The sequence below is a fragment of the Adiantum capillus-veneris genome, chromosome 4 (assembly GCF_014529385.1).
Source record: "Adiantum capillus-veneris isolate H3 chromosome 4, ASM1452938v2, whole genome shotgun sequence".
Lineage (NCBI taxonomy): Eukaryota > Viridiplantae > Streptophyta > Polypodiopsida > Polypodiales > Pteridaceae > Adiantum > Adiantum capillus-veneris.
Window position 1 is genome coordinate 158232200 of NC_140934.1, and position 10593 is coordinate 158242792.

The 10593-nt window shown below is 39.9% G+C and overlaps 1 pseudogene; it reads left to right on the forward strand.

Moving 5' to 3' along the window:
- Positions 1 to 610: 610 nt before the first annotated feature.
- On the forward strand, positions 611 to 1446 carry LOC147460216 (uncharacterized; annotated as a pseudogene).
- Positions 1447 to 10593: the final 9147 nt, after the last annotated feature.

Here is a 10593-nt window from a genome sequence, read left to right on the forward strand (position 1 = left end):
CTGTTGAAAGAGGCGGTAGTCTTTTTCACTTGCACTTCCAGATGGTGATGCGGCTTTGGACTAGCTCGTTGGTTGCAGCAAATAGGAAGGGGGACTTGCTCGGTTGTTGCAGCAAATAGGAAAGTAAACAAATTTGTTTGGGGGTAAAGGCTTTGCCTACAGGTGGGATGGTGCTTTGACGTGCGTTGAAAAAAAGTAATATGGCATACCTTTGAGGGTATGCTCGGCTATTGCTTGAAGGACCAACACCAGCCATATTTTCAAGTCGTGATGCACAACATTGATGCAGATGAGATTAACAAGGGAATAGAGTTGTACAGTTTGTATGGCGGTGACGACCTGAAGAAGAAAGTATGTTTGACGCCTGCAAATATATTCGATAGAACATATATGTTTTGGAAGTTTAGATTGGGACATCCGTTGGGAAACGATTTCTTGTCTACCGTCCACAAGATGCTAAAAACTGGGAAATATTATCCGTCGTCGGCGTGGGTGACACCTTACCAAGGCAGGGGGATGCAATTAGGCAAGACAAAAGCTCTTTGGAGATGCATGGTTTATCCATCAACCACGACTTACCAAGATGTCGCTAGTATCTTCATCAACAGTGATGAGCATAGTACAACTCACCCACGTGCCGACTGGTTCCACTCCCGCTGGCAAGGAATTGAGAGGTATGGTCATCAATATGCATAGGAATGATTTTGATTTTGCACTTTGCTAACTACCAAACATGTCCTACCAAGCATAGTACAACTCACCCACGTGCCGACTGGTTCCACTCCCGCTGGCAAGGAATTGAGAGGTATGGTCATCAATATGCATAGGAACGATTTTGATTTTGCACTTTGCTAACTACCAAACATGTCCTCAACAGTCCAGCAAGTGTGCGAACGAATGACGAAGATAACTATAGCCAACAAAATGGAGCAAGCCCACAAATAGGCAATGAGTACATTCCGTTGGTGCATAGTGTTGGTGTGACAACAGTTGCATGATACAATGTATTGCTAGTCTATTGTAATCACTTCTATTTCTTGCATGTGATGAGACTAAAATTTTGTATTCTATGATTGCAGGGTATAATGGACCAGGTGAACTTGGTGGACTCAATGACAGATACACAAGTAGATGAGTCGCTAGATGAGATTCAAGATCCAAGATTGGAGAAGGTTGAGGACATGGTGACAGAAATTTTGCATGAGGTAACAAGGAACCAAGGAGGGTTATCGTGCTCTTCGATCTGATCTCCTGGACGCAGTAGATAGGTTGAAAGACGCAATCGATGAACGTGAAACAAATCTCGCCGATATACAGGTTTCGAAGCTAGAGGAGCAAATTGCAATGCTGCGTACTGAAGTGTCAAAATTGAAAACGCAGCTCAGCAAGTTGAATGCATTGCTATGCAGGCTTGCGAACTTGCTAAATAGACATCTTGTCGACTAGATTGTCAAATATCTCCTGGTCTTTTTGTGAGCAGAATCTGGACAGTTGCTGCGCTTTTTATCTGGTGCAAACTCTGAATATTTACTGGGATTGAGGAGAATCTGGACAGGTGCTAGGTATTTTTGCTCTCCAGGCATTTTGGTTATTTACTCCCATATATTTGTAACGTCATGTAACTATCGAGATCATAACAGAATTTTGACAATCATGTCAACTTCCAACTCGATTGTCTGGCAATTTTTTGGTTGTGTTTGGAATTCATGTCAACATAAGAGAACGCTATGCTTCGTAATGCTGAGATACGAAAACAACCTGATACGATTTGGTCATTACGTTGAAGATTGTCATGCTATTGTCTTTTGTCGTCTCAATTTGCTCATTATGTCCAAAATTATTGTTCATCCCACAGATGATTACGGTGTTCTCTTTCGTTGTGTTGTGCACGTGAACAAACGCAAACTATGCTTTTGCTCTAAACTCTTTAAGAAGACATGGAAACTTGATAATTAATTAATGTGCGAGTAACATACAGCACAAAACGAGTGCAAAAAAATAGATGAGTATGATGATCTTTGAGTGTTTACAAGCACATCCACGAGAACTATCTGACTTCTTTTGCTATAATGCAAGACCCAATGTGATGCACTAAAGTGTTGTGAATGTGCTCTCCAGTGATTTCCAACGCCTTATCATTTTTCATCTCCCATTGTGAGCTCTCTTCTCTGTTAGTGTGTGTCTCTCTTCCTTTTACAATATGCCACAAACCTTTTTCCATTAATTAACAATAGTTTTGTGACCTAATAGGACATAAAACCATCCTTTAAGGGTTTTGATAAAACCCTCCAAACTCATACAAAATCCCTTTTTTTTTTTAACCCTTTCTTAAGATACCACTACTTATGGAAAAAAATGAACAACTTTGAAAATTACTCACTTCTTAGTACTGGTAAGCTTCCAAAGTTGTTGCACCATAGCATTTCAGTGAAAATAACTTTTTTTTGGCAATCAATTGCATACTAGGAAGGCTAAGGATTTTTCTAGACAGTATCTTAATTTTTTTTATAAACTTCAATGATTTAGTGATCATACCATGTTGTTCGTTTAGCCTCACAATTATGTTTTGGGACAAATATTAAGGTTCACAAGTTTTTTTTTTTTTTTTTTTTTACAAAACTCACAATTGTGAGTGGATAGTATTAACGCCCCCCCCCCCCCCCCCCCCCCCCCCCCCCAGTAATCCAGAAGATCGTGATATCTCCAATTCTTGGGTCAAAAGATGAGAGCTGATAATAAGTATCTCATATTTTATATAAACGGTTCAAAGCGCAGGCTAGGGCCTTGGCACAAATCAAAGGTCTTCCGCCGGATTTCCCAAAGCCTCCTTTCTTATATGACAACATATTTGAAGTTTTGGGGAAGACAAATCAAGAGGACCTTTTCACTTCCAAGCTGGATACCATACAGGTTCCAATAGAAAAGGAGCCAATGGAAGAGGACAACCTGAATGGGAACTCTGCTGAAGAGTTTCTGGAGGCAGAAGCATTTGTCCCCCTTTCCCAATGATGGATACTCTCTCTATTCAATCTTGGAATGTGAAGAGATTAAAAACCCGGAAGAAGGGCACTCTCATCTGGGAAGAAGTGAAGAAAGAGAAGACAGCCAATTTGCTGGGCCTTCCAAGAGCACTATTTGGATGCTCGTAGCAAGAAAACAGGTTGGAGGAAAAAAACTTATCTTTTATGGGGAAGGAAGTGACGGTTTCAGTGGTGTCTTGTTCATTGCTGATGACAGAGATTTGGAGCCAAAGATGGTTCTAAACCACCCCTCTGGACGAGTCCTTGGTGTTAGAATCAGATGGGACAATCAACCTATCACCATAGTAAATGTTTACGGCCCTTGCAACTCAAAGGATAGAGCTAAACTGTGGATGCTGGTTGAGAAAAGCAAGGATAGAACAGGCTCCGTTGATTCACTTGTGGGAAGTGGGCCCATGGGATAGCATGCCTCGATTCACCTACATAAGCCTTCAGTATGCCTGCACTGCCTCCCGACTGGACAGATGCTACTGCTCTCATCAAGCTGACTGGATCTCATCGACATTAGAGATGAAGGTAATCTCAACAAAAAGCCTCTCCAATCACATGCCATTACACTTACAACTCGAGAAAAATAAAGGGGGAAGGCAATCCCCGAGAGGGGAGAAAAAGGTTCTGGTTTTACAGGGACACACCTGTTCAAAGATTCTCCCATCAGAAGCATCACCAAGAAAGCGTTGGGAAAGCTCAAGAAAGATGTGGGGATGAATAAACCTAGTGCTTAGAATATATTTGTTTGGAGTGTACAAAAAGCTATCTGTATGAATTATTTGATTTTGTTGTTTTTAACTGTCCATTTGAAATTACATACTAGCTAATCATATTCAAAAGAATACTTTATAAACTTCGGGTCCTCGGGTTAAAAAAGCCAATGAGGCACATATCAAACATCTCACAGAGGAGGTAGCGCAATTAGCCTCTAGGAAGGCTGCCCCGGCACTGGCTACCGAGGATGAGCACAAGCGATGGCTTGAATCTAAATCTCACCTGGCCAACGAGCAGCTGGAGGAAATCAATAAGGCGAGATTGCTCTCTACGGAAACTTTCCTTCAACCAGAGCCTTCTAACCAAGCACATTTTTTTAGGGCTCTGAAAGTGAGGAAGAGTCGAGGCCGCATGCAAGTGCTCAATGATGAGAAAGGGAATACAATTCAAAACCAAGATGAGATGTCTAGAATTATCTCCGCTAGATTATAGGCCAACCAGAGACCCAATCTCAGGAAGTGGAAGAAGCCCGAGCGGCTTTACTTGGGAGTGTTGAAAAGAAGGTTCCCCAGGAGGAAGCCAACCACATGGAAAAGGCCTTCTCTGAGGAGGAATGCTCAGCGGCACTAAAAGCTCTTGGCAATGAAAAGCCCCCCGGTTGGATGGACTAACAGCTGAATTCTTCAAAGAATTTTGGGATGATCTCAAGGGCCCAGTCACACGGATGGCCAATCAAGCTGTTTCCGAAGAGTCATTGGATGCAAGTGTTAAGAGAGGGCTTATCAAGCCCATCCCCAAACAGATTTGGTGCTCTCAACTTACACATTGGTGTCCCATTACGATGATGTCAGTAGCATACAAAATTATTGCCGAGCGATAGCTCTCAAACTTGCCCCCCTCCTGAGTCGGATCATCTCTCCCCATCAACACGGGTTCATTGAAGGGAGATCTATATATGACAATATCTTGGCAGCAATGGTAGGAATAGAGTATGCATCCTTCTCCAAGCAAGAGTGCATCTTGTTGCAGCTGGACCTTGACAAAGCCTATGATAGAATAGAGTGATCCTATATAGAAGAAGTCGTGGGAGCTCTGGGCTTTGGGCCTCGCCTTTTTCACCTCATACGCACACTAGGCATTGGCAGCCAATCAAAGCTCCTGTTTAATGACATAATTATGGGCTCTTTTGAGGTTAAAAGGTCTATAAAGCAAGGATGTCCCCTGGCCCCCTTGCTTTTCGTCATCAGGTCACATCTGCTTCTTACGATGCTCGAGGCCAGTGCTGCGCGGGGAGAGATTCAAGGTCAAGCATTACCGGGCAACGACCAGCTATACTGGCCAAAACTTTTGCAAATGATTTGCTCCTATTCTTGAAGGCATACCCTCAAGTTGTCAGGAGAGCTCTGGAGATTGTGCAAACATTTGCCGTGGCCTCGGGATCCAAGTGCAATATAGAGAAGTCAAGGCTTATCTCCTTGTCGGAGAATGACTCTTTTGACCCTGCAGTCTGGACAGGAGAGATTATCTCAAAAGGGAGTGTATTCAGACACCTAGGAGCCCCTGTAGGGGTGGACGTAACCCATAGGCAAAGGTTGCAATAGGTCCTTGAAAAAATAAGCTCAAAAATGAGAAGATGGGAGTTTGTTCTCCTTCCCTTCCAAGCCAGATTAGAGTGATTAATGCTTTTATGATCTCGTATATTGCTTTCCTCAGCCCGGTGCTCAAGATGGCTAAGTGTAACTGGAAAGAATTCTTAAAACCAGTCAAAAGGTTTCCTTCGAAGAACAACACAAAAACCTCCCGGCCATGGCAGTGGGCTAGATGGGAGGTAGTTTCTCTCCCGGTAGACCAAGGAGGGCTCAACATGCCACTGATTTCCTGGCATCCCATGAAAAGGTGGGCTAGGTCTTCACTAGCTATTCTGCACCCCGAGCAACGATCGAACCCGATTCCTCTTTCTTGTATCTTTACACCCGTCGACAGAGCACCCCACATCACTTTTCGCAGAAATATCTTCATATATTGAGGCCACCTTGGCTTCCAGATGTTCTCCATGACTCCCTCCCACCATTTGTCCGTCCAGTGCCTCTTCCATAATTTGTTCAGGGGCCTACACCAATTAGCCTCGTGCATTAATGCATGGTAAATTCCTTTAGAATGTGGTTTCCAAAAGAGACTACTCTCGGGCCATCTCCAAGCGTCCCATTCAAAGTTGGATTCACAAATTGGCATCACCACCTTATCAAGCTCTTTCATCACCCTATAGACTAGTACGATCTCAAAGCCATTCAGTTGAAATTGGATGGCGAAAGAGTCAGCAGTATTCCAGCACTTCCTGTTGCCATCCCAGAATTGCTCTAGTCGAACGATCTTCATTTTTTCCATTCTAGTCACATCTCATCAAAGATTATATAGCCATGCTCATTGATGCTACAAAGTGCATTTTTTCTTAGGTCCCCATGGGACTTTACATTCATAAAGAGCCATGGGCCACTTCAAAAACATTTATAGAAAAAAGTTTCACCATTGAGAATTTTGTGCATGATAAAACAATAGTAAAGAACAAAAGATCTCACAAAGATGCTTTTTCATGTGTTATAGGTGAAATTCTTTGAAAATTACACAATTTAAGTTGAGAAATGCTTTGCACGAAAAAAAAATAAAGGTTAAACTAGGGTAAAGGGGCCAGTATTAGAACCTTTAAAACGAAGGAATCAGTAGTGGGACATTTTAAAATGAAATGATTCAATCTTGGGATAGGATGAATTGTTTTGAACAAAAGTGCCATGAAAAGATAGCTCATCTAAGGCACTCCACGTTCTCAATGCTATTTGCATCATGATTATCAAGATTCTTAAAGATATTTGATGTTTAATTTGAAGGTGTTCAAGTATTGGACCCCGTCTCGTTATTGGCCCCTTTACCCTAGTAGCCAAAAAAATGTCAATAAGCCAACTTTGTGGATATATAATACTAAAAGTTTCTTTTTGAAACTCACCAAATAATTAAAAAAATTTGCTTGACAGAGAAATCACAACTACTCCTAGGCTTTACTTATTATAAGATGTCATCATGACATGTATTGTTCTAGACCAGTCCTCTTAGGTTTGTTTGCTTTTCTACAATCCGTTGCCTCATATACGGTAGAAACCATTTCCAGACTATCGTTTTGAAATGAACTCCTTGGCAAGTTGTAGGAGAGTTGACTTTTGGTTGTTGGTTTTGATTTACTTTAGGATTTGCACTTAATGTATCTAATAAGATACTTTGATCCTTATGATGGTTACTTCCCTCTGAAGACATAAGGAGCCCCCAAATAACAAAGAGGTTTCCAAATAATCACTTGTAGTGTGTGAATAACAATCAAAGAAACCTTTTTTCAAAAGTTTATTAAATAGAGTAACATTTCTCTAGAGGAGAGAAAATGACTATGGCAAGGTCAAATGGGAGTCGTTAACAAAGATGATCTCTGTGCTCAACCTCTGTGTACGTATGGAGTACGAGGATGAGGTCACCTAGGCCCATTTAACACATCTGTGAGATTGGATTAGGTTGCAAAGCACTAGGTATTGAAAGCCTATCATGATGCTAATATTGGTAGCCAATGCTAATTACTCCAAGAATAGAATATTTGCTTTTCCTATATCATGTATCCATTAAGAGTTGAGAGCTCTGCATAAAAGCAGCTATTGATTCCTTCTTGGGACATACTCCATACAAAGAAGCAAAACGAGCTTCTGTTTTGATTTTGCACTAGCGTATAATTGAAGCTTTTTACCAAATGCTTAACAATTGCAAACATTAAAACCAGAGAAGCTAGGTAGATGATCAAAAGCATGAGAAGCTATATACCTCTTTCGATATCATATTGTTGGAATCCTAGCAATGGAAATGAAGAAGCAAACTAGCAGAAGCCATAGCTTTATGAGTACAATGAAAAGGAAAACTCATGACTACCAATTTTTAAGTAAAAAGAGCTGCTAAAATAAATTTCCTAAAACAATCAATATTAAAGCGTCAATCAAAGTAGTTTGGCCAACCTTGTAAAAAAAGGGTGATCCCTTGCCTGAATCAAGGAAAATTTTAACCATCAACTTCTATCCAGGAAATAAACTAGAAAACTATGATGGCCTAGGAAGAGATCGTCCTAACATAGAAGAGGCTTGTTTATCCCCATTTTTTATGATTCAAGGGGTCTCTGCAACCTACCTATATCTTATTGTAGCAGCAAGAACCACAAACAAAATTCTCAATCCATAGGATATACCTAAATAGACTAATGCATGGAGGTTACAAGTGTTTATCAAACTCGTGAAAAACACAGTCATAGCTTGCTTCTAGATAGCAATTGTCAATCGTTGATAGTTTTCACTGACCAAAACTAAGTCTCACAATCGCAAGCCCTATATGTGCATTTCAGTGAGATAGAGTGATTCAAATGAAACCAAACTTGCTAGGTAAGTAGACAAGACCTATAGAACATATGTATGGTATCAAATCCCTGAACCAATGCTTCATTCAAAAAGGACATTAAGAATAGGCTTAATTTTAGCAAGCTATTTCGATGTTAGATACACACATTAGCTTTATTTAGGGGAGCTCTAACCTCAAAACAAACACATGAATCAAGCATAGCAAGAAAAAAAAAAGGTTGGCCACGCCAAACCTTTGAAATTTTGCAAGAAACTTACGTTGATGCGGAGAGCTTTCACCTTGAACACCATGCCTCTCATGGAGTCACAATCTCACCTTGCATAAGGGAGATACTAGCACCAAAAGTAAGAAGGTAGCTAGAGTGCTCAAGAGGAGTGTGCACTCATATTTATTATCCAAAAAAACTTAAATAAATTTAAAATTTTTGGCTTCTATACCTTAGCAAAAAGGTCAAATGGGGTTTTTGAGTCAAAACAACTCTCTAAACTGGCAATCCAAGTGTTGAGGACAAACTGAATACAGCCCGGAAGCTCGTAGCCCTAATCTAATCAGGGTCTCATTTACATCCAAAAAATTAAACAACCTACAAAAATAGACAAGAAAAAAATTGTGAAACAACCCATTGAATCCACTTTATCAAATGAGATAAAAATTACAAACATGCCACATTGGATCTAGCTTTCATGGAATTTTTAACTCAACATCAAGCATTTCCCCCCTCTTAGTCCATGTCGTCTCATGACATGACTCACTATAGACCGGGGTCTTTGGGTAAGATTTTTGATCCCTCTTTTCTAGCATCTTTCAATTTTCCTCCTCATTTATCAGCATTTGTGGAAGTGAATTCTTCATTTCTATTACAAAGTAGCCCATAAACCTTGCCCTTAGATTTGTGAGGACAAGGCCAAAGATTTAGAACCTGAGCTCAAATATCATATACAAAATGCTTCATCAAAAGTCTGTATGTAATAGGACGGCAAAAAGGATAGCCTGGTATTCGGCATAGAAGACAAATAGAGCTTCAAAAGATGGCTATTCAGGCAGGTCATAAAAGAGGTCTTGAGCTCCTTCAAGAAAGCTCATCCATGGTTCATAATTATTATTTTGGATTATTACATTCTCATTAAATGTCTCTATGCATGTCAAAAGCATGTTGCAGATTGTATACATCATGACACAAGCCAGATCAGCTACTCCTAAAGCATCTTTGCCATAATTTCCAAAGTTTCTTCGATAGAAGCTTCAACATGATACTATAGCTATAAATCTCATTATCTATAAATTGGAAAAAGAGTGGACAACATAATATTACAGCTTAACAACTAGAACCAAAAGAATTAATTGATCATCCACAAAAGCCATACATTTCCTTGAGAGGACTAGACGATGCAGTACCATATTTTTATTACGTTTCAACCCTAAGACGTGGTAAAGCTACCCATAATGGGAGGATATCCCTGCATATTGCCTGAGTATGTTGTCGAACATCTCTGTCAAACCACCCCTTTGTAAGGGAATTTTGCTAAGCCGTGGTAAAGCTACCCTTAATTGACATTCAGCAAAATTTTGGAGTATTGATGGTGCTTCAACAACCACATATATCATTTCTTGACACGTAGCCATATTTTATGCATGAGTACCACATGCTATGTTTTTTCTCTCCTTGGGAAAGGCAACCTTTAATCAAGGAAAAATATTAGAAATTCTTTTAAGATCCTGTTTAGAGAATTTCATCATATTCCAAAGAACCTAAACAATATCCAACAAGAGAGAGATATGTAGATGAAACTTTTGTTCCATGCATGTGTATTGTGCATGTTATGATGTGCTACTCAAGTTTTCAGAAGCCAAAATGTTTATTTGTTTAAAAGAGTATCATTCTTTTTTCTAAACCAACATGATGATCCGTTTTAATTGAGTGAGCTACCTTGTAGAGTATTTCTATTGGATTGAAAGAATAAGAGATCTTCACTAGAAGCAACTTTGTTAGAAAATCATTCAAGCATCTTCAAATAAAAATTTAGAAAGAATTAGCATACCATGAACATATCAATGTGAGTAAACAATTTTAAAGAACAAGCATGATGTCACAAAAGTCATTATTTGATCGTCAAAAAATGGAGCCTGCCATAGTGTGTCCTATTCAGGCTCGCCAAAAACTATTTCGAGCCAAAGAAAAAAATGTTACACTTAAACCTCCCCGGGTCTTAAGACAAAAGAAAAAAGAGGATTTGCCGATTTTTACACTAAAACATGTGAGAAATATCTAGTTTTCTTCAAGGCAAGTTTGGAAACACTTGCTAATCGAACTCTACAGACCTAGGCACATAGGAATGGATGTTAGGATAGTGATTTTCTTCCTAGACATGTTAACAAGCATTTGGGAATTAATGATACCTCCTTTGCGGATTGG